Genomic DNA, 23466 nt, shown 5'->3' on the forward strand with positions numbered 1-23466 from the left:
AGGAAAGAAATTCTCCTGCCCATCTCATACAGGGTGGTGTGAGCTCAGAGGAAACAGTGGGTGGGAAGGGGCTTTGTGATCTGTGAGGCATTATTGAGTCATATGCAGGAGTGACTTTTGCTTGTCATGGTTACTTAGCAATGATGATGATGGCACCCTGCTGTGACAAGTCCTCCAATCAACTCATGTTGCTGAGAACAGCAACGCTTGCAGTGGGGCAGAATTTCCCATGTGGCAGAATGGGAGGGGTACAGGAGCGGGAGCCAGACCTGGCTTCCAGCTTCACTGTCACCAATCACTGCCGCAATTGGGGTGGATCCTAAAGTCTGATCTCCACCCAAATCTTATCTCAAGTTTTAATCACCACGTGCTGAGGGAGGGAGGTGAGTGGTTTCTCCCATGCTGTTCTTGTGATAGTGAGTGAGTTCTCACAAGATCTGATGCTTTTATAAGATCCCCCTCCTTCTCTCACCTGCTGACTTGTGAAGAAGGCATTTGCTTCCCTTTCACCTGCCACCATGACTGTAAGTTTCCTGTGGCCTCCACAGCCATGTGGAACTGTGAGCTGATTAAACCTCTTTCCTTTATAAATCATCCAGTCTTGGGCAGTTCTTTATAGCACTGTGAAAATGGAACCAATATACCTCCAAACATGGCTGCCTCATCCATCCAAGAGGGACAATAATAGTGCTGCCCAATAATTAGTTTGAGTTCCCTCAAAATAGACCCCAATACATAGATTCTATTGAAGTAATTGATTTGGTGATGACCCTGGAGTCAGTGGGGAGGAACGAGAAGTCAGGCAGGAATGGAGGTAAAAATATTCTAGTGGGAAGATAGGCAGGACTTCACCAAGGGCAACAGGGGTTTGATCCCCTAGGAGCCTCTACAGGAGTACATGGGGCACACCTCAGAGCTGCACCACTGTGGGGTGAAGAACCTGGGGTGTTTATTCATCATCTGTGGGTTACTCTTAGGGTGTTAGTGCCTCAGAACTTCCCACCTGCCTGGTGGGTGGGCCAATCATGCCCCTGTGACCAGAGAACACCCTCAGCCACAGAGATGCGGGAAGCCAAAGGTATGTTTGGGGACTCTAGGGTAGGCAGAGAGACATGAGTGAGGTGTGGATGGTGCCTGCTGTGCCATCTCAGTTGCTATGAGGGTGATGCTTAAGACAGTGCCTGGCATATGGCCAGCTCTGGAGAACACACTTATTCTTATTAGCTATGTTCCAACTTCCTCCATTCCAAGTGAACCTGGAGTTTGTTTCACCATCAGCCTTTCTCCTTGTAGCTACAGGCTTCAAGGGAGGCTGGCTGTAGCCCAGCTCCAGGGCTGGTGTCATGGTCAGTGTCAATCAGTCTTGATGCCCCTGGGTCTCTTGTCCATGACTAGTTGAGGTACGGACTTGGGTTTCCTTTCTGGTCCATGAGACAGAAGCAAAATTGGTTTACTCCTAAGAGAGGTGTGAAAATGGGGACCCATGAAAACCTCTATATGTTCTTTTGCTATATGTTACTCCTGGGACCATGGCAGCTGTCCTGTCATGACTCAGATGGCCTCCAAGAGGGCAGGGGTAACATTTCAGTAACTTCTGGAAGGCAGCCCCCTTTTATACTGCCTTTTCTAAAATTTTCCTCAGGAGAGGAAACAGCACAGGTTTACCTTGAGGATAAGCTTCTCACCTTCTCCCAGTGTCAATATCTCTGTGTTTCCTTCATTAAGAAAACAAAATGCTAGGTTAGGGAAGTTCTCTGGATAATATCCTGAAGAGTGTTTTCCAACTTGTTTCCATTCTCTGCATTACTTTCAGGTACACCAATCAAATGTAGGTTTGGTCTTTTCGTATAGCCTCATATTTCTTGGAGGTTTTGTTCATTCCTTTTCAATCTTTTTTCTCTAATCTTGTCTTCATGCTTTATTTCATTAAGTTTATCTTCAACCTCCGATGTCCTTTCTTCCACTTGATCGATTCAGCTATTGATACTTTTGAATGCTTCACGAGGTTCTTGTGCTGTGTTTTTCACAGCCCATCAGGTCATTTATGTTCTTCTCTAAACTGATTATTCCAGTTAGCAATTCCTCTAACCTTTTTTTCAAGGTTCTTAGCTTCCTTGCATTGGGTTAAAACATGTTCCTTTAGCACAGAGGAGTTTGTTATTACCCACCGTCTGAAGCCTACATTTGCCAATTCATCAAACTCATTCTCCATCCAGTTTTGTTCCCTTGCTAGCAAGGAGTTGTGATCCTTTGGAGAAGAAGAGGCGTTCGTGATTTTGGAATTTTCAGCTTTTCTGCCATGATTTTTCCTCATCTTTGTGGATTTATTTACCTTGGTCCTTGATATTGGTGACCTTTGGATGGGGTTTTCACATTGACGTCCTTTTTGTTGATGTTGATGCCATTCCTTTCTATTTGTTAGTTTTCCTTCTGACAGTCAGGACCCTCTGCTGCAGGTCTGCTGGAGTTTACTGGAGGTCCACTTCAGACCCTGTTTGCCTGGTTATTACCAGTAGAGGCTGCATAACAACAAAGATTGTTGCCTGTTCCTCTTCTGGAAGCTTCATTCCAAAGGGGCACCTGTCAGATGCCAGCTGGAGCTCTCTAAGATACTCCTTGAGAGGAGCAACCCCAAGACAAATAATCATCAGGTTCACCAAGGTTGAAATGAAGGAAAACATGTTAAGGGCAGCCAGAGAAAAAGGTCAGGTTACCCACAAAGGGAAGCCTATCAGACTAGCAGAGAATCTCTCTGCAGAAACCCTACAAGCTAGAAGAAAGTGGGGTCCAATATTCAACATTCTTAAAAAAAAAATTTTTAACACAGAATTTCATATCCAGCCAAACTAAGCTTCATAAGCAAAGGACAAAAAGAATCCTTTACAGATGAGCAAATGCTGAAGGATTTTGTCACCACCAGGCCTGTCTTACAAGACTTCCTAAAGGAAACACTAAATATGGAAAGGAAAAGCCAGTACCACCCACTGCAAAAACATACAAAATAGTAAAGACCATAGACACTATGAAGAAACTGCATCAACTAACAGGCAAAATAACCAGCTTGCATTATAATGACAGGATCAAATTCACACAAAAGAATATTAACCTTAAATGGAAATAGGCTAAATACCCCAATTAAAAGACACAGACTGGCAAATTGGATAAATAGTTAAGACCCACCAGTGTGCTGTATTCAGGAGACCCATCTCACGTGCAAAGACACACATAGGCTCAAAATAAAGGGATGGAGGAATATTTACAAAGCAAATGGAAAGCAAGAAAACTCAGCGGTTACAATCTTAGTCTCTGAAAAAACAGACTTTAAACCAACAAAGACCAAAAAAGACAAAGAAGGGCATTACATAATGGGGATCAATGCAACAAGAAGAGCTAACTATCCCAAATACCTATGCACCCAATACAGAAGCACCCAGATTCATAAAGCAAGTTCTTAGAGACCTACAAAGAGACTGAGACTCCTACACAATAATAAGGGGAGACTTTAACACCTCACTGTCAATATTAGACAGATCAATGAGACAGAAAATTAACAAGGATATTCAAGACTTGAACTCAGCTGTGGACCAAGCAGACTTAATAGACCCCTACAGAACTCTCCATCCCAAATCAACAGTATATACATTCTTCTCAGTACCACATTGCATTTCTTCTAAAATCGGACACATAATTGAAAGTAAGACACTCCTCATCAAATGCAAAAGAACAGAAATTATAGCAAACAATCTCTCACACCACAGTGCAATCAAATTAGAACTCAGGATTAAGAAACTCACTCAAAACCACAGAACTACATGGAAACCGAACAACCTGCTCCTGAATGACTACTGGGTAAATAAGGAAATTAAGGCAGAAATAAATAAGTTTTTTGAAACCAATGAGAACAAAGACACACCATACCAGAATTTCTGGGACACAGTTAAAGCAGTGTTTAGAGGAAAATTTGTGCACTAAATGCCCACAGGAGCAAGCAGGAAATATCTAAAATTGACAGCCTAACATCACAATTAAAAGAGCTAGAGAAGCAAGAGCAAACAAAGTCAAAACTTAGCAGAAGACTAGAAATAACTAAAATTAGAGCATAACTGAAGGAGATACAGCATGGAAAACCCTTCAAAAAATCAGTGAATCCAGGAGCTGGTTTTTTCAAAAGATTAACAAAATATATAGACCACTAGCCAGACTAATAAAGAAGAGAAAGAATCAAACAGGCACAAATAAAAATGATAAAGGAGATATCACCACTGATCCTACAGAAATACAAACTACCATCGCTGAATACTATAAACATCTTTAATGCAAATAAACTAGAAAATCTAGAAGAAATGGATAAATTCCTGGACACATACACCCTCCCAAGACTAAACCAGGAAGAAGTCAAATCCCTGAGTAGACCAATAACAAGTTCTGAAATTAAAAAGCATTAATTAATAGCCTACCAACCAAAAAAAAAAAAAGCCCAGGACCAGATGGATTCACAGCCGCCGAATTCTACCAGAGGTACAAAGAGAAGCTGGTACCATTCCTTCTGAAACTATTTCAAACAATTGAAAAAAAAGGGACTCCTTCCTAACTCATTTTATGAGGTCAGCATTATCCTGATACCAAAACCTGGCAGAGGCAAAACAGAAAAAGAAAATTTCAGGCCAATGTTCTTGATCAATTTCGATGAGAAAATCCTCGATAAAATACTGGCAAACTGAATCCAGCAGCACATCAAAAAGCTTATCCACCACGATCAAGTCAGCTTTATCCTTGGGATGCAAGGCTGGTTCAACACACACAAAACAATAAATGTAATCCATCACATAAACAGAACCAATGACCAAAAACCACATGATTATCTCAAGAGATGCAGAAAAGGCCTTTGATAAAATTCAACACCTCTACATGCTAAAAACTCTCAATAAACTAGGTATTGATGGAACATATCTCAAAATAATAAGAGCTATTTATGACAAACCCACAGCCAATATTATACTGAATGGACAAAAGCTGGAAGCATTACCTTTGAAAACCAGCATAAGACACAGATGCCCTCTCTCACCACTCCTATAGAACCACTCTTATTGGCACACCAGTCTTATTGGAAGTCCTGGCCAGGGCAATCAGGCAAGAGAAAGAAATAAAGGATATTCAAATAGGAAGAGAAAAAGTCAAATTGTCTCTGTTTGCAGACAACATGATTGTATATTTAGGAAACCCCATCATCTCAGTCCAAAAACTGCTTAAGCTGATAAGCAACTTCAGCGAAGTCTCTGGATACAAAATCAATGTGCAAAAATCACAAGCATGCCTATGCACCAGTAATAGACAAACAGAAAGCCAAATCATGAGTGAACTTCCATTCACAATTGCTGCAAAGAGAATAAAATACTTAGGAATACAACTTACAAGGGATATGAAGGACCTCTTCAAGGAGAACTATAAACCACTGCTCAAGGAAATATGAGAGGACACAAAAAAATGGAAAAACATTTTATGCTCATTGATAGGAATAATCAATATCATGAAAATGGCCATACTGCCGAAAGTAATTTATAGATCCAATGCTATTCCCATCAAGATACCATTGACTTTCTTCACAAAATTAGAAAAAAACGACTTTAAATTTCAGATGGAACCAAAAAATGACCCGACATAGCCAAGACAATCCTAAACAAAAAGGCAAAGCCGGAGGCATCATGCTACCTGACTTCAAACTATACTACAAGGCTACAGTAACCAAAACGCCATGGTACTGGTACCAAAACAGATATATAGACCAATGGAACAGAACAGAGGCCTCAGAAATAATGCCACATATCTACAGCCATCTGATCTTTGACAAATCTGGCAAAAACAAGCAATAGGAAAAGGATTTTCTATTTAATAAATGGTGTTGGGAAAAATGGCTAGCCATATGCAGAAAACTGAAACTGAACCCCTTCCTTACACCTCATACAAAGGTTAACTCTAGATGGATTAGAGACTTAAATGTAAGACCTAAAACCATAAAAACCCTAGAAGAAAACCTACGCAAAACAATTCAGGACATAGGAATGGGCAAAGACTTCATGACTAAAACATCAAAAGCAATGGCAACAAAAGCCAAAATTGAAAAATGGCATCTAATTAAATTAAAGAGCTTCTGCACAGCCTTAGGAACTATCACCAGAGCGAACAGGCAAACTACATTCTTCAGAATGGGAGAAAATTTTTGCAATCTATTCATCTGGCAGAGGGCTAATATCCAGAATCTTCAAGGAACTTAAACAAATTTACAAGAAAAAAACAAACAACCCCAGCAAAAAGTAGGCAAAGAATATGAACAGACATTTCTCAAAAGTAGACATTTATGCAGCCAACAAACATATGAAAAAAAGCTTATTATCACTGGTCATTAGAGAAATGCAAATCAAAACTACAATGAGATACCATCTCATGCCAGTTAGAATGGCGATCATTAAAAAGTCAGGGGACAACAGATGCTGGAGAGGCTGTGGAGAAATAGGAACGCTTTTACACTGTTGATGGGAGTGTAAATTAGTTCAACCATTGTGGAAGACAGTGTGGCGATTCCTCAAGAATCTAGAACCAGAAATACCATTTGACCCAGCAATCCCATTACTGGGTATATACAAAAAGGATTATAAATCATTCTACAATAAAGACAGATGCACACATATGTTTATTGCAGCACTATTCACAATAGCAAAGACTTGGAACCAACCCAAATGCCCATCAATGATAGACTGGATAAAGTAAATGTGGCACATATATACCATAAAATACTATGCAGCCATAAAATAGGATGAGTTCGTGTCCTTTGCAGGGACATCAATGAAGTTGGAAAGCATCATTCTCAGCAAATTAACATGGGAACAGAAATCAAACACCACATGTTCTCTCTCATAAGTGGGAGCTGAACAATGCAAACACATGGATACAGGGAGGGAAATATCACATACCAGGGCCTACCTGGGGGTGGGCGGCTAGTGGAGGGATATGGCATTAGGAGAAACACCTACTGTAGATGCCAGGTTGATGGGTGCAGCAAACCACCATGTCAAGTGTGTGCCTATGTAACAAACCCACACATTCTGAACATGTATCCCAGAACTTAAAGTATAATAATAATAACAAAGGAAAACAAAAGGCTTTGGCATTTTTCCTTTGGTACCCTCCTGTCTCCACAAAGTCTCAGGTTTGCAGTCAACATGCCTGTTTCTTGTTCTGAAGTCCAGAGGGCTGGGCCTAGAAAGGAGGAAAACAGTCATCTGTGATGAAACCGAGGAGTTTGGATGAAGCTTCCACATTCTTGCAAATTCGCACCTTCTCTGAGTGCTGCACTTAGCCACGTCCTCAGCATTTCAGCCCCTTCTGGGAGCCTGGGAGGCTGGATGAAATTACTGAGTTATAAAGTAATTTTATTTGGAATGAATAGTGAATTTTTTTCTTGCAACAAAGAGACACCAACATGTATCTGATTTTTTTTCCTGGTAATTGATTTTAGGAAGTACTTGTGAATGCAATCAAGGTGAGGGTGGACAAAGTCATACTTGGCGTGGTCTCAGAGCCTTAATGAACAAGGTCATGTGGCCTTGGGGTTGGCGGGAAGGTTTATAACTGACTCATCTCGGCAATGCTGGAGGGACATGGGACACTGAGTGCTCACTCAGACCCAGAGATATGAGGAACCCAGGAGGCTGGGAGGTTTCCTTGACCCCTGCATAGAAAAAAAATGCATCAGGGAGAAAGTCCTTCACTTTGGCTATTGTATAATGGCCTGATGGAACTTTGTGGACCTTCTTGGTAAATTGGGACATTGGCTATTATAAAAGAGCTGCATAGACAGTGAGGGGGAGAAGTTAATAATATTAAAAATAATTGTGATGATTACTCTACACAAGACACTTTTTCTGTTCTCTACAGCTCTCCTGCAAGATAGACATTATTAGGCCATTTATATATGCACAGAAATTGAGCCTCAGAGCGTTAAGTAACTTGCCCAGGGGCATGTGTCTGGTAGCAGGGCAACCAACTGTCCTGACTTGCCTGGGACCATCGTGGTTTAGCAAACCTTCTATTCTGGGCAAACTAGGACAGTTGGTCACCTTAGAGGAGTCAGGGCAGAGATGATGGCCAGGTCCACCTGGTTTCCAAGACTGTTGATCTCAATACCATGCCAGCTGCTTGGGGCCTCATATGTAAGGCAAAGCTCCTTCCCACAAGGCTGCAGGAATAGGGGGCTGCAGAGAAACAATTTGAACCCAGGACTGTCTTCCTCCAGAGTGTGTTTTCTTATGAGGCCACCACAACAGGAGCACCTGATTATTAATGTGCAATGGCAGAAGGTTCCAGAATGCCTTCAGCCCTGAGGTGCTGCTGTGAACCTATAGGTAGACCTAGTGGTTATGCCTTTCCAGGTGGCACAAATATTCCTGGGGGAGAAGCTGGAGTCTGCAGCATCTGCATCCTGTCCCTGGCTTGGGGCCAGGCCTAGTGGAGAACAGGGACTTCCTAAATCTTTGAAGAGTGAATGAGGAAGGAGATTGCACACAAGGTTGCTTTCATTTAAAGAGTGACACCAGGCTGGGCACGGTGGCTCACACCTGTAATCCCAGCACTTAGGGAAGCCAAGGAAAGCAGATCACTTGGGGTCAGAAGTTTGAGACCAACCTGGCCAACATGGTGAAACCCCATCTCTACTAAAAATAGAAAAAAATTGTCCAGGCATGGTGTTGAGTGCCTGTAATCCTAGCTACTTGGGAGGCTGAGGCAGGAAAATTGCTTGAACCCGGGAGGTAGAGGTTGCAGTGAGCTGAGATTGTGCCACTGGACTCCAGCCTCGGTAACAGAGCAAGACTCCATATAAATAAATAAATAAATAAATAAATAAATAAATAAATAGCAACACCAATGTTCAACCACTCAATAAATGGTAGACATAAATACAGATATAAAATAAGGACCAATTTTAGTAGAGGTGTCCCTTTTCTTTCTCTCTCTCTCTCTCTCTATATATATATATATATTATTTATACATGTATATTATATGTATAAATAATATATAACATATTCCGTCACCATATTTTTATACTCATAAAAGTTTTTCAAGCTGTTTCTCCTTCCTTGAAGCTGTTTTGAATTTATGAGCAACTGGAGTGGAAAACTTGCTCTTCATTGTGGCTGGCACTAAACATCACATTTAGCTGCTTGTCCTAATTATCCCAAGATTTGTGTCTATGTTTTGCTACTCCCAGGAATCCCTGTCTTTCCAGCCTCCCTGGTTCCAGGGACCCTGTGTCCTAATTCCTTGTAGCTATGACAGAGCCCAGATGGAAAGATGTGCCAGCCGAGACTATTTCAAGTGACTTTTCACCTTGGCTGTTGGCACACTGCCGGTGTGTTCTGATATCCGTTCTCCTGTCTTTCTATGGTAATAAAAGCCTGACGTTTTGGCTGAGCACACAGACACCCCCGAAGTAAAGACTACATTTAGCATCATTCTTTGCAGCCAGCTGTGTCTGTTTGGCTAAGTTTTGGCCAAAGGGTATGAACGTGACTTGTACAAACTCCGAGTTATGCCCTTAAAGAGAAGCCTTATACACTCTCCAGCACCATTTCTTCTCTTCCTTCTAGTTGGAATACAAATGTGTTAGTAAACTCTTTGGGAGAATTTCTTCGTTTATTTAACTGGCATAATCCTGCATAAACAAGCAAAGAAATAAGACTCCATGGTGGATAACCAGCAGAAATAATAGACAATAGAAGTAGACCTACAAAGATGTCCGATATTGGAATTATCAGAGGCTGACCACAAAACAACATCACAGACATGGCACAACAGCATCCCAGTAGAACCTTGGGTTCCTGATACTTTGGGGGTTGCCTGGCTAGCCTGCATGCATAAGGGAGAAATAAATGTCTACCCTGGGCCTTGGCTAAGGTAACTGACTCCATATCCGAGTGGCATACTGCTCCTCTGTGGCAGCTCATTTTACTCCTGACTCATTGTCTTCCAATCAGTATGTTGGTAGATGGTATGGTTTGGATATGGTTTGTTTGGCCCTGCCATGTCTCATGTTGGAATTTGATCCCCAGTGTTGAAAGTGGAGTCTTGTGGGAGGTGTTTGGGTTGTGGGGGCAGATCCCTCACAAAGGGCTTGGTGCCATTCTTGTGGGAGTAAGTGAGTTCTCACTCTTAATTCTTGCAAGAACTGGTTGTTGAAAAGAGCCAGGCACCTCTTTTAATCTCTCCCTCAGTTCTCCACTAGCCATGTGGTCTCTGCACACCAGCTACCTTTTGCCCTCCGGCATGAATGGAAGCAGACGGCAGCCCTCACCAGAAGCAGATGCTGGGGCCATGCTTCTTGTACAGCCTGCAGAACTGTGAGCCGAATAAGCGTTTTTTCTTTATAAATTGCCCAGCTTTGGTGTTTGTTTGTTTTTGTTTTTTTGCAGCAACACATGAGGAGTAATAATAATTTATTAGCATGGCCATTTTCATGAAATAGCTTACGCCGTCACCAAACAAAATCTTCAACTTCTAGGGCTTTTTAAGTCATAATTTTGGTCAGAATCTGACCGCTCTTTTTTTAAATGATGGCAATTAAGAGGCAATTGCAAGGTTACAGAAGGCTCTAGAAGTGGTTGGAATTGGTGGAAAAAGAGAAGGAGATGATGATGGTGGAGGGGAAGGAGAAGGCATGATAGCAGAGCATTAACTATGCACCAACACTTTACATACATACTTCTGTGAGTTATGTACTATTACAACTTCCACTTTACAAGTGAGGAAACTGAGGCTTACTGTGCCCAGTCACACAGGTTTCCCTGCAGCTTCTCACTAATATTGTGCTTCTTCCTATGATCGTCACTTTGCATATTCGGTTCCCTCTGTCCTGAATACCCTTCCTACCTCAGGTTGCCAGATATACAAACAAAACTCAATGAATAAACAAAAAGAGGAGGTGTGGTTAAATGTGAATAACAGATAAACAATGAGTAAGATTTTATTATAAACACAGCGCACACAATATAATAATACATTATTTGTTGTCTTTGAAATTCAAATTTGACTGGGTGTCTGGGCAACCCCATTCCCAACCCTCTTTTTCTCTTCTTTTTTTGACAGACTGACAGACTCTTGCTCTGTTGCCCAGGCTGATGTGCAATGGTGTGACTTCAGCTCACTGTAACTTCCACCTCCAAGTAATTCTTGTGCCTCAGCCTTCCAGGTGGCTGGGGCTACAGGTGTGCACCACTGTGCCCAGCAAATGTTCTTGTGTTTTTAGTAGAAACGGGGTTTCACCACATTGGCCAAGCTGGTCTCAAACTCCTTCAGGTGATTCACTTGCCTCAAACTCCCAAAGTGCTGAGATTACAGGTGTGGACCACCGTGCCCGGCCCCACCCTCCTACTTTACCTGGCTATTTCCTGCCTATCCTTCCAATCTCAGCTTGGGTGGGTGCAATTTCCTTAAGGAAGCCTTCTCTGACTCATAGCCCAGAAGGGGCCCCTTTGGTATAGCTTCTCCCAGACCATGCATCTTGCCCTCAGAGCCCTTATCTCCACTGGACTGCGTGATTAATACATTCCCCCTCATGTGGACTACAGTGATCTTGATTACAGTGTGTGCACCTGCTCTTGCTCACCACTGTGTGTCTCTCCCGCTCCTGGGTCATGCATGGCACATAGCAGGTACATGATAAAAAGAGTTGTGGAATGAAATAAAGGGTGGTAGAGTAACTTGCCTAAGACCGCCCACCTAGCAAGTAGGAGAATTAGGAGTCAAACCTAAGAAGCAAAGGCAAGAGATGTTTGGAAGGAAAACCTCCCTCCTTAGCATGGCCTTTCAGGTCTGCCACCTGCCTCTGTGGCCCTTCTTGAGGACGGCAGCTCCGTGGGTCAGTCAGAGGCCCTGGAGCAAGACTGCCCGAGATGAAACCTGGGCTCAGCTGCTGAGAATCTGGATAGTCGTGGGCTAGCCACCTAACCTCTCTGGGTCTCAACTTCTCTGTCTGTAAAATGGTGACCCAAACCTCTCACAGGGCTTTTGAAAGGATTAACCAAGTCAAGGCCTCTGAAACCATAGAACAGTGCCTGGCACGTCCCATGTCCCCAGTAAATGTGAGCGATGGTTATGCCACCTCCACCTTGCTTGTTGTGTTCCAGCTGAGCCTGCAGAGTTCTTTCCTACCCTGGGGCCTTTGCGTGTGCTCTTTCCTCCGCTGCTGAAGCACTTCTCACCTTTTTTTTTTTTTTTTGCCTGGCCAACTCCTTATTCTCTACACCTCAATTCTTTGCTCAGAGGGGCCTTTCTTCTTCCCAGTCTTTGAAGGTTCCTTCTCTTTCCCTCCCCATCCTGTTTCACTGGAGCCCTGTGTATGGTATGTAATGAAATGAATATTTGGTGTGTTTTATTTAGAGTCTGGTTTTTTTTTTTTCACCAAATTGGAAGTTCTACAGGGACTGGGACCTCTCCTGATTTGCCCCCGACGACATCCACAGTGGCTGGCATAGCACCAGTCACACAGTAGTCAAAAGGTGACACAGTGACAAAGCCCGCAGGACCTGGTGGCTGACGGCACGGGGTAGGGAGAAGAGAGGACAAGGAGGGGCCTGTGGGGAACAGCATTGCCTTTGATGGAAGCAGGGCATGGGGAAGGCCCTGGACGCCGTTCAGTTCAGTAAGTATTTTTTGAGTGTCTGCTAGTTGTTCTACTTCCTTCCCATCCGTTAATCACACAACCAAGTACAGAACATGGAAAACATCTCATGGGCCAAATAACGCAGATGAAAGCGCTTATGACCTTGGAAGCTACTCCCATAGCAGCTGCCTCAAGATCGCTACGTGTATCTAGGGACAGATGGAAATAAGAATCATAATTCATGCCAGGAATTGCCAATTAAAAAATATAAATGATGTACAATGATTTTTTTTAAATCTCATAAGATATAGATACAAATTTTTCCATTTTGCAGAAATAATAACTGAGTCTCAGAGGCAGCAAGTGATTTGTCCAAAATCAGAAAGTAGCAGGACTGTTGAGATTTTTACCCCTTCTCCATCTTGCTTTAAAGCCTGTGCTCTTGCCCCATGTGCCCTACAGCCTCTGAGAAGCTGGACCTTGACATGATTGGTCCAGCTGCCAGTCCCCGCTTAGCTCACTGCAACAGGAGCCAGAGGTCTCATGGTTCATGCACTCAGTACTGACTGAGCACACCCTCTAGGACCTGCTGCTGGGGGAGCAAATTCAGCAGTCATTACACTGATTTGCTATTCTTTCATTGATTCTTTCATCCTTTGATGCACTGATTAATGTATTCATTCATTCATTCATTCATTCATTCAACAAAATGAACTGCACAGGCAGACATATAAATAAGAAATTGTAGCCAGATGTGGTTACCTGGCAGTGGCAGTGTTGGAGCAGAGAGGCCCTTGCGCCACCAAGGTTCCCAGGACTGGGGGACCAGACAAGTCCTTGAATCTCTGGAAATGGAAATCCACTGGAGACATCAAGTATGGCGGCTCCTGTCGGATCCCTGAGGAGGCAGGCACATCTCACCTCTTGTTAATCCTCATGTCCTTGCTGCCTTAGTCAAAAGCAATTGCATTACATGTGACTTCAAAGGAATGGCCAAGAGGGATTTAATTCAAAACAGGCATGTCTAGAACTAAGCACCCCACTGGATGGGAATCAGGTAGTTATGTGAACAAAGAGAAGATCTCAAGTCAGAGGTCATCTGTTCATTCACAGGCACTCCTCAAGGACTCCTCAGGGCCAGGACCTCATGGGCCCCACAGTCTAGGCGGCAGAAGACCAATGAACAATGACCGTGCAGCAAGCCACGTGCTGGCAGGAGGGACAAACGCAGAGCTGTGAGCCTGGTAGTCTGTGGCAATAACTGTCCGTTTCACCTCTGACCATGCTCAGGACCTGGAGGGCAGACCATCCTTCTTCGTCGTGTTTGCCTCCCCAGGCAAGGCTGCTAAAGTGCAAAATGAAAACGGGGTCCCCTTTTCCAAAAAGGAGAAAAGATGTTGACATAGGCATGGTGAAAGGGAACATTTACACTGTTGGTGGGAATGTAAATAAGTTCGACCACCACGGAAAACAGCAATCCCATTTTGGGTACCTACCCAAAGGAAAAGAAGTCATACAAAAAACACTCTTGCACTTGCATGTTTATAGCAGCACAATTCACAATTGAAAATACATGGAACCAACCTAGGTGCTCACTGACCAATGAGTGGATAAAGAAAATGTGGTATATATGCGCCATAGAATACTACTCAGTCAAATAAATTAACAAAATAATCATGTCTTTTGAAGCAATTTGGACAGAGCTCAAGCCATTCTAAGTGAAGTAACTCAGGAATGAAAAGCCAAATATCATATATTCTCACCGACAATTAGCAACTAAGCTAAGAGGACACAAAGGCGTGAGAGTGATCAGGGACTCTGAGGAAGTTGGGCGCAGGGTGAGAGATAAAAAACTACATATTAGGTACAGTGTAACTACTCAGGTGACAGGTGCTCTAAAATCTCAGAGTTACCACTTAAGAACATATCCACGTAGCCAAAAACCACAAGTATCAAAAAAAATTTTTGAAATAAAAAAAAAAAGTTACTGAAATATGAAGCATCTTTTCTTTTGTGGTTTTCTTCTTGCCCTGGGATAGTGTTTCTTTAAATTTACTATTAAACTGCAATCACAGCGGGGCATGGTGGCTCATGCCTGTAATCCCAGCACTTTGGGAAGTCGAGGTGGGCAAATAACCTGAGGTCAGGAGTTCAAGACCAGCCTGACCAACATGGCGAAATCCCATCTCTACTAAAAATACAAAAATTAGCCGGACGTGGGTGGTGGATGCCTGTAATCCCAGCTACTCAGAAAGCTGAGGCAGGAGAATCACTTGAACCCAGGTGGTAGAGGTTGCAGTGAGCTGAGATGGTGCCACTGCACTCCAGCTTGGGCACCAGAGCGAGACTCCATCTCAGAAAACAAAACAAACAAACAAAAACCCTGCAATCCGAGTTAAAATAAAACTAAAAATGATTAGCATGAATTTGATCACTTATCTTTAAATTGTGTGATGCCAGTCTTCCGTGCAAACATGAGGGCATCGAACTCTTATGTAGGATATCAGGAATTGCACGTTCCTACCCTGTCTCGTAGCTCCTCCAGGCACATGTATTTCATTCTTACCTGAACACTGGAAATGAGACACAAAACAAACTCACTGGTTTTGGTTGCGCTTCTGACACATGCACATTCTACCAGTGCTCTCCCTCTCTCTGCGCCTTCCTGCCGAGTAAGGAAGGATGCACGAAAAGGGAGTTGTATCCTGCCCTCTTTCCTTCAATGCCATCATCTCCAGTGCTGGTGACTGGTTAATTCAGAGAAGCAGCATCAGTACAAAAGGATCAAACAAGGTCACTTTGTCATTTATGTGTCTTTGAACATCATGGTCCTTTTTCCACATTTTGACCCATATTTGGGTGGTAACAAAAAGCATGGGCTCCAGGGGCAGTCAGAGCCCCCGTTGCTGAGATGGAGGGGCCTCATGCTTGCGGTACATTGCTCTGGGTCACGCTGAACTCTCAAGCACCTTGGATTCGTCAGAATTCCAGGCCTGCGGAGTGCTTCACGGAAATGGGGTGGCAGGAATGGCGGGTACACTGGACACATGCTGTGGGTATCCCCTCTGCTCTTGTTCAGGCTCTAGTGTCCCATCAGACTTCACTCCAAAAACACAAGTTCAAAGACAACACCCTTAAGAATTTCGAGACCATGATAGCCAAACTTTAAACCAAGCATGGGGCCCGGGGCCCTGATAAACTTTTGCTGATGAATGAAAACTTTCCCCAAGGTGATCGTATTTGACTTAGGATCGGTAGGTCAAAAGGAAGTCTTCCAGGCAGGGAAGTGGGTAAGATAGGCCTAACTGGAGACAGGAGAAAGTATAGCAGGATGGGAAATTGTGGTCAAATTGCCATGGCTGACCGGTCTTGTGCCGGGGAGGGAGGGGTGCTTATGAGGCTGAATAGGAAAGCTGGAGCCAGATTGGAGCCATCTTGGTCTTCTGAACTAAGGATGTTCCGAACTGAGGACTCACTGGCAATGCAATTAGGTCTTGGTTCAGAAAGAGGACTCCATTGCAGGGGAGGCTGCCTTAGAGGAACTGACAATGAGACTAATGCAAACAGTCAAAGCCTAGGGCCATAGGGGCTGGACCTGGGTGGGGCTTAAGGACTGTCAAGAGGGGTCCATTTGAGGGAGGATTCTGTGGGACAACCAAGAGAGGGGTGAGCAGCCCCCGGGAGGCAGGGAGGCAGGTGGGAGCTGAAGGCAACCCATGGCTTGCTTTCTCATTTGGTCAGCTGCATTCTCTAACTTCTGAACTCAAGAGCTTAGAGACACTACAGGACTGAGAGACCTCTGAAAATTCCCCTTTGGATCCCACTGCCTGCAATTTCTTCCATCTACTGTTTTCTTCTGCTTAGGATGAAAGCATTTAAGCAAGGAAAGGAAAACATTGCACAGGGCATGCTATTTTTTAGAAAGCCCATGGCGCAAATAAAAAATATAATATTTCAAGGCTTCTTTTATTTGCAAGGAAGAGACCGTGTCTGCCTATAGGTTCTGGACAGTGCCCCAAACCCCACTGGCCTCTATAAACACTCTTGGATGATAAATAATAGTAGCACCAGTGTTAAATCTCTTCGTTAGGGTCTTGGCATGAGCATACCATGATTTCAGAAGTCCCTCTTGAATTCTAGGAGACAGACTTACTGCTTGGGGTTTCTGCTCAGAGTTATTGCCTGAGAAAGGTGGAAGGGTGTGTTTGTGCCAACGGAAACTTGTTATTTTTATTTACTTATTAGGTCATGAGCATCACCCATACCTTACGCTTGCAATATAAATTCTCCCATGCTATATAATCATATATATTCATATGGCATGAGAGTGAGATTTTCCTCACACTCCTAGGTTGGAGCCTGGGCCCCGCTCTTATATGGGAAAGCAGGGGCTCCTGGAGGCTAGTGAGTTGCCTAGCATCATAGAGTTGAAAAACACTAGAACTTTCTCTCAGCGCTTCATGGTCCAAGTTTCCACTAGACCAGTGTTTCATTTTTCCATGAAAGCATTCCTGTTAAGGAACGAGGTTGTCCTGAGGATTCTGAGAGAAAAGTTCACCATGGATTTCTCTAGTGAGAAAAATGTGATATCAATCTACTATTTTATATTCATTCATGCATATCTTCCACCTTGCTGTATACTATACCAAGTATGTTGGTAACATAGAAATAGTGCTTTAAATGACTTATCAGTGAAACGGATGCTTAAGAATGCATGCCACATGTATCTTGTGTCTTGGCCACCAGGCAAGTCCTTGGGCTACTCAACCTCACACTGAGGTGAACTGCTCCATGCCGTAGCTGCCACTGAACCCTAAAAACAGGATGAGAAGACATATATTACCCACAATAATGCTACCTAGCCAACAAACCCAGAATCTCAGCAGCATACAATAATCAGCCTTTATTTAGCTCAGAGGTCAGTTGGAGGGTGACTGATCTTGGCCCATTCTCAGCCAGGCTCCCCTGGGGCAGCCCAGCTCAGGCTCCGTGGACCTCTCATTCTCCTCCAGAGACCAAGACTCTAACCCAGGTCTGCTCTTCTCATGGCAATGGTACAAAACCCAACTACCCAAACATATCCCAGCCACTGGTCATGTCACACCTGTCAGCATTCCACTGACCAAGGTAAGCCACATGGCTGAATTCCAAGTCAATGGATGGGGAAATAGTCTTCTTTTTCTTTTTGTTTTGAAGGGGAAAAACTGAAATAATACTATGGCAAAGAGTGTGGATACAGGGAGGGGTGAGGAATTAGGGCTATTAATGAAATCTGAAACCATGAGATAACTAGCCAGGTTACTGTATGACACTCCTACTGACTTGTGTCAGGGACCTAAATTTTAATCACGGCTCAGCTACTTTTTAGCTACGTGACCGTCAACAAGACCTTTTCTCTCTCTGACACTTATTTTTGTCCTTGCTATAGTAGGGAAAATGCTCATTTTAAATAGAGATTTTACCAGAATAAAGTAAATGATTTTATTTTATTTTTTTTGTTGTTTATTTTTTATTTATTTATTTTTTTGAGATGGACTTTCACTCTTGTTACCCATGCTGGAGTGCAATGGCGCGATCTCGGCTCACCGCAACCTCCACCTCCTGGGTTCAGGCAATTCTCCTGCCTCAGCCTCCCGAGTAGCTGGGATTACAGGCACGCGCCACCATGCCCAGCTAATTTTTTTGTATTTTTGGTAGAGACGGGGTTTCACCATGTTGACCAGGATGGTCTCGATCTCTTGATGCTGTTTATTTTTTTTAATTCCATTTTAGGTTTTGGGGTACATGTGCAGAACATGCAAAATAGTTGCATAGGTACACACGTGGCAGTGGGTTTTGCTGCCTTCCTCCCCTTCACCCACATTTGGCATTTATCCCCAGGCTATCCCTCCCCAGCTCCCCCCCACCTACTGTCCCTCCCCTATTCCCCCCAATAGACCCCAGTGTGTAGTGCTCCCTTCCCTGTGTCCATGTGTTCTCATTATTCATCACTCACCTATGAGTGAGAATATGTGGTATTCCATTTTCTGTTCCTGTGAGTCAGTTTGCTGAGAATGATGTTCTCCAGATTCATACATGTCCCTACAAAGGACACGAACTCATCATTTTTGATGGCTGCATAATATTCCATGGTGTATATGTGCCACATTTTTCCAGTCCAGTCTATCATCGATGGGCATTTGGGTTGGTTCCAGGTCTTTGCTATTGTAAACAGTGCTGCAATGAACATTCGTGTGCATATGTCCTTATCGTAGACCGATTTATAGTCCTTTGGATATATACCCAGTAATGGGATTACTGGGTCAAATGGAATTTCTATTTCTAGGTCCCTGAGGAATCGCCACACTGTCTTCCACAATGGTTGAACTAACTTACACTCCCACCAACAGTGTAAAAGTGTTCCTATTTCTCCACATCCTCTCCAGCATCTGTTGTCTCCAGATTTTTTAATGATCACCATTCTAACTGGCGTGAGATGGTATCTCAATGTGGTTTTGATTTGCATCTCTCTAATGACCAGTGATGATGAGCATTTTTTCATATCTTTGTTGGCCTCATGTATGTCTTCTTTTGGAAAGTGTCTGTTCATATCCTTTGCCCAATTTTGAATGGGCTTGTTTGTTTTTTTTCTTGTAAATCTGTTTGAGTTCTTTGTAAATTGTGGATATCAGTCCTTTGTCAGATGGGTAAACTGCAAAAATTTTTCCCCCTCTCTTATTTCGTTGAGCAGTGGTTTGTAGTTCTCCTCAAAGAGGTCCCTTACGTTCCTTGTGAGTTGTGTTCCTAGGTATTTTATTCTCTTTGTAGCAATTGTGAATGGCAGTTCATTCTTGATTTGGCTCTCTTTGAGTCTGTTATTGGTTTATAAGAATGCTTGTGATTTTTGCACATTGATTTTATATCCTGAGACTTTGCTGAAGTTGCTTATCAGTTTCAGGAGTTTTTGGGCTGAGACAATGGGGTCTTCTAGATATACTATCATGTCGTCTGCAAATAGAGACAGTTTGGCTTTCTCCTTTCCTATTTGAATATCCTTTATTTCTTTTTCTTGCCTGATTGCTCTGGCTAGAACTTTCAGTACTATATTGAATAGGAGTGGTGAGAGAGGGCATCCTGATCTAGTGCCAGATTTCAAAGGGAATGCTTCCAGTTTTTGCCCATTCAGTATGATATTGGCTGTTGGTTTGTCATAAATAGCTTTTATTACTTTGAGATACGTTCCATCAATACTGCGTTTATTGAGGGTTTTTATCATAAAGGGTTGTTGAATTTTTTCAAAGGCCTTCTCTGCGTCAATTGAGACAATTACGTGGTTTTTGGTTTTGGTTCTGTTTATGTGGTGAATTACGTTTATAGACTTGCATATGTTGAACCAGCCTTGCATCCCCGGGATGAATCCTACTTGATCATGATGGATACGTTTTTTGATGTGCTGTTGCAATAGGCTTGCCAGTATTTTTTTTTTTTTTGAAGATTTTTGCATCTATGTTCATCATGGATATTGGCCTGAAGTTTTCTTTTCTTGTTGAGTCTCTGCTGGGTTTTGGTATCAGGATGATGTTGGTCTCATAAAATGATTTGGGAAGGATTCCCTCTTTTTGGATTATTTGGAATAGTTTCAGAAGGGATGGTACCAGCTCCTCTTTGTGTGTCTGGTAGAATTCGGCTGTGAACCCATCTGAACCTGGGCTTTTTGTGTGTGGTAGGCTCTTAATTGCTGTCTCAACTTCTGACCTTGTTATTGGTCTATTCATAGTTTTGACTTCCTCCTGGTTTAGGCTTGAGAGGACACAAGTGTCCAGGAATTTATCCATTTCTTCCAGGTTTACTAGTTTATGTGCATAGAGTTGTTTGTAATATTCTCTGATGATGGTTTGAATTTCTGTGGAATCTGTGGTAATGTCCCCTTTATCGTTTTTTATTGTATCTATTTGGTTATTCTCTCTTTTCTTTTTATCAGTCTGGCTAGTGGTCTGTCTATTTTGTTGATCTTTTCAAAAAACCAGCTCTTGGATTTATTGATTTTTTGAAGGGTTTTTCGTGTCTCTATCTCCTTTAGTTCTGCTCTGATCTTAGTTATTTCTTGTCTTCTGCTAGGTTTTGAGTATTTTTGATCTTGCTCCTCCAGCTCTTTCAATTTTGATTATAGGGTGTCAAATGTGGATCTCTCCACTCTTCTCATGTGGGTACTTATTGCTATATGTTTTCCTCTAGAGACTGCTTTAAATGTGTCCCAGAGATTCTTGTATGTTGTGTCTTCATTCTCGTTGGTTTCGAAGAACTTCTTTATTTCTGCCTTCATTTCATTGTTTATCCAATCAACATTCAAGAGCCAGTTGTTCAGTTTCCATGAAGCTGTGCAGTTCTGAGTTAGTTTCTGAATTCTGAGTTCTAACTTGATTGCACTATGGTCTGAGAGACTGTTTGTTATGATTTCAGTTGTTTTGCATTTGCTGAGGAGTGCTTTACTTCCAATTATGTGGTCAATTTTAGAGTAGGTATGATGTGGTGCTGTGAAGAATGTATGTTCTGTGGATTTGGGGTGGAGAGTTCTGTCTATCAGGTTTGCTTGTTCCAGGTCTGAGTTCAAGCCCTGGATATCCTTGTTAATTTTCTGTCTGGTTGATCTGTCTAATATTGACAGTGGAGTGTTAAAGTCTCCCACTATTATTGTGTGGGAGTCTAAGTCTCTTTGTAAGTCATTAAGAACTTGCCTTATATATCTGGGTGCTCCTGCATTGGGTCCATATATATTTAGGATCCTTAGCTCTTTTTGTTGTATCAATCCTTTTACCGTGATGTAATGTCCTTCTTTGTCTCTTTTGATCTTTGTTGCTTTAAAGTCTATTTTATCAGAGACAAGATTTGCAACTCCTTGTTTTTTTTGTTTTTTTGCTCTCCATTTGCATGGTAAATCTTCCTCCATCCCTTTATTTTGAGCCTTTGTGTATCCTTGCATGTGAGATGGGTTTCCTGGATACAGCACACCAATGGGTTTTGGCTTTATATCCAATTTGCCAGTCTGTGTCTTTTGATTGGTGCATTTAGCCCATTTACATTTAGGGTTAACATCATTATGTGTGAATTTGATACTGCCATTTTGATGCTAGCTGGCTGTTTTGCCCGTTAGTTGATGCAGATTCTTCATTTTGTTGATGCTCTTTAGCATTTGGTATGTTTTTGGAATGGCTGGTACTGGTTGTTCCTTTCTATGTGTAGTGCCTCTTTCAGGAGCTCTTGTACAGCAGGCCTGGTGCTGACAAAAATCTCTGAGTACTTGCTTGTTTGCAAAGGATTTTATTTTTCCTTCACTTATGAAGCTCAGTTTGGCTGGATATGAAATTCTGGGTTGAAAGTTCTTTTCTTTAAGGATGTTGAATATTGGCCCCCACTCTCTTCTGGCTTGTAGGGCTTCTGTTGAGAGATCTGCTGTGAGTCTGATGGGCTTCCCTTTGTGGGTGACCCAACCTTTCTCTCTGGCTTCCCTTAGCATTTTCTCTTTCATTTCAACCCTGGTGAATCTGACAATTATGTGCCTTGGGGTTTCTCTTCTTGCGGAATATCTTTGTGGTGTTCTCTGTATTACCTGGAGTTGAGTATTGTCCTGTTTTGCTAGGTTGAGGAAATTTTCCTGGATAATATCCTAAAGAGTATTTTTCATCTTGGATTCATTCTCTTCATCACATTCAGGTACACCTATCAAACGTAGATTAGGTCTCTTCACATAGTCCCACATTTCTTGGAGACTTTGTTCATTCCTTTTTGCACTTTTTTCTCTAATCTTGCCCTCTCATTTTATTTCATTGAGTTGATCTTCGACTTCTGATATCCTTTCTTCTGCTTGGTCAATTCGGCTGTTGAAACTTGTGCATGCTTCGTGAAGTTCTCGTGTTGTGTTTTTCAGCTCCTTCAGTTCACTCATATTCCTCTCTAAGTTGTCCATTCTTGTTATCATTCCCTCAAATCTTTTTTCAAGGTTCTTAGTTTCTTTGCATTGATTTAGAACATGTTCTTGTAACTCACGGAAGTTTCTCATTACCCACCTTCTGAAGTCTGATTCCATCATTTCATCACACTCATTCTCTGTCCAGCTTTGTTCCCTTGCTGGTGAGGAGTTTTGGTCCTTTGTAGGAGGTGAGGTGTTCTGGTTTCGGGTGTTTTCCTTCTTTTTGCACTGGTTTCTTCCCATCTTTGTGGATTTATCCACCTGTCGTCTGAGTGGTTGCTGATTTTCCAATTGGGTCTCTGAGTGGACATCCAGATTGTTGATGATGATGTATTTCTGATTCTTAGTTTTCCTTCTAACAGTCTGGCCCCTCTACTGTAGGACTGCTGAGGTCCACTCCAGGCCCTGCTTGCCTGGGGAACTCCTATAGCAGCTGCGGAACTGTGATGGTTGCTACCAGATTCTTCTTCTGCTGTCTTTGTCCCTGAATAATGCCCGCCAAATGTCACTCTGATCAGTCCTTTGTGAGGTGACTCTTTGGATATATGAGGGTCAGGGAGCTGCTTGAGGAGACAGTCTGTACTTTATAGGAGCTCTTGGGCTGAGCTGTGAGCTCCGTTGTTCATCCAGGGCTGCTAGGCAGGTATGTTTAAGTCTGCTGCAGCAGAACTCATAAAACCCCCTTTTTTCCCTCAGGTGCTCTGTCCTGGGGAGTTAGGGCTTTATTTATGAGTATCCATTGCACTTTCCTGCCCAGTGAGGAGACAGTCTAGTCACTGCCTGCCTGTAGTGGCTATGATGAGCTGCCGTGGGCTCTGCCCTGCTGCCATGTGTAATTCCCTGTAGTCCTGTTTACACAGGTGTGGT

At 42.8% G+C, this 23466-nt stretch overlaps 1 long non-coding RNA gene across 1 annotated transcript in view; it reads left to right on the forward strand.

Moving 5' to 3' along the window:
* Positions 1-17624: 17624 nt before the first annotated feature.
* The window catches only part of LOC118152112 (uncharacterized), a 52653-nt gene continuing 46811 nt past the window's right edge, over positions 17625-23466 (forward strand). Inside the window, exon 1 of the long non-coding RNA XR_004740464.3 lies at positions 17625-17780. This is a non-coding gene — a long non-coding RNA (uncharacterized LOC118152112). The remainder of the gene's footprint in view (positions 17781-23466) is intronic.

This window comes from Callithrix jacchus, chromosome 3 (genome assembly GCF_049354715.1).
Source record: "Callithrix jacchus isolate 240 chromosome 3, calJac240_pri, whole genome shotgun sequence".
Classification (NCBI taxonomy): Eukaryota; Metazoa; Chordata; class Mammalia; order Primates; family Cebidae; genus Callithrix; species Callithrix jacchus.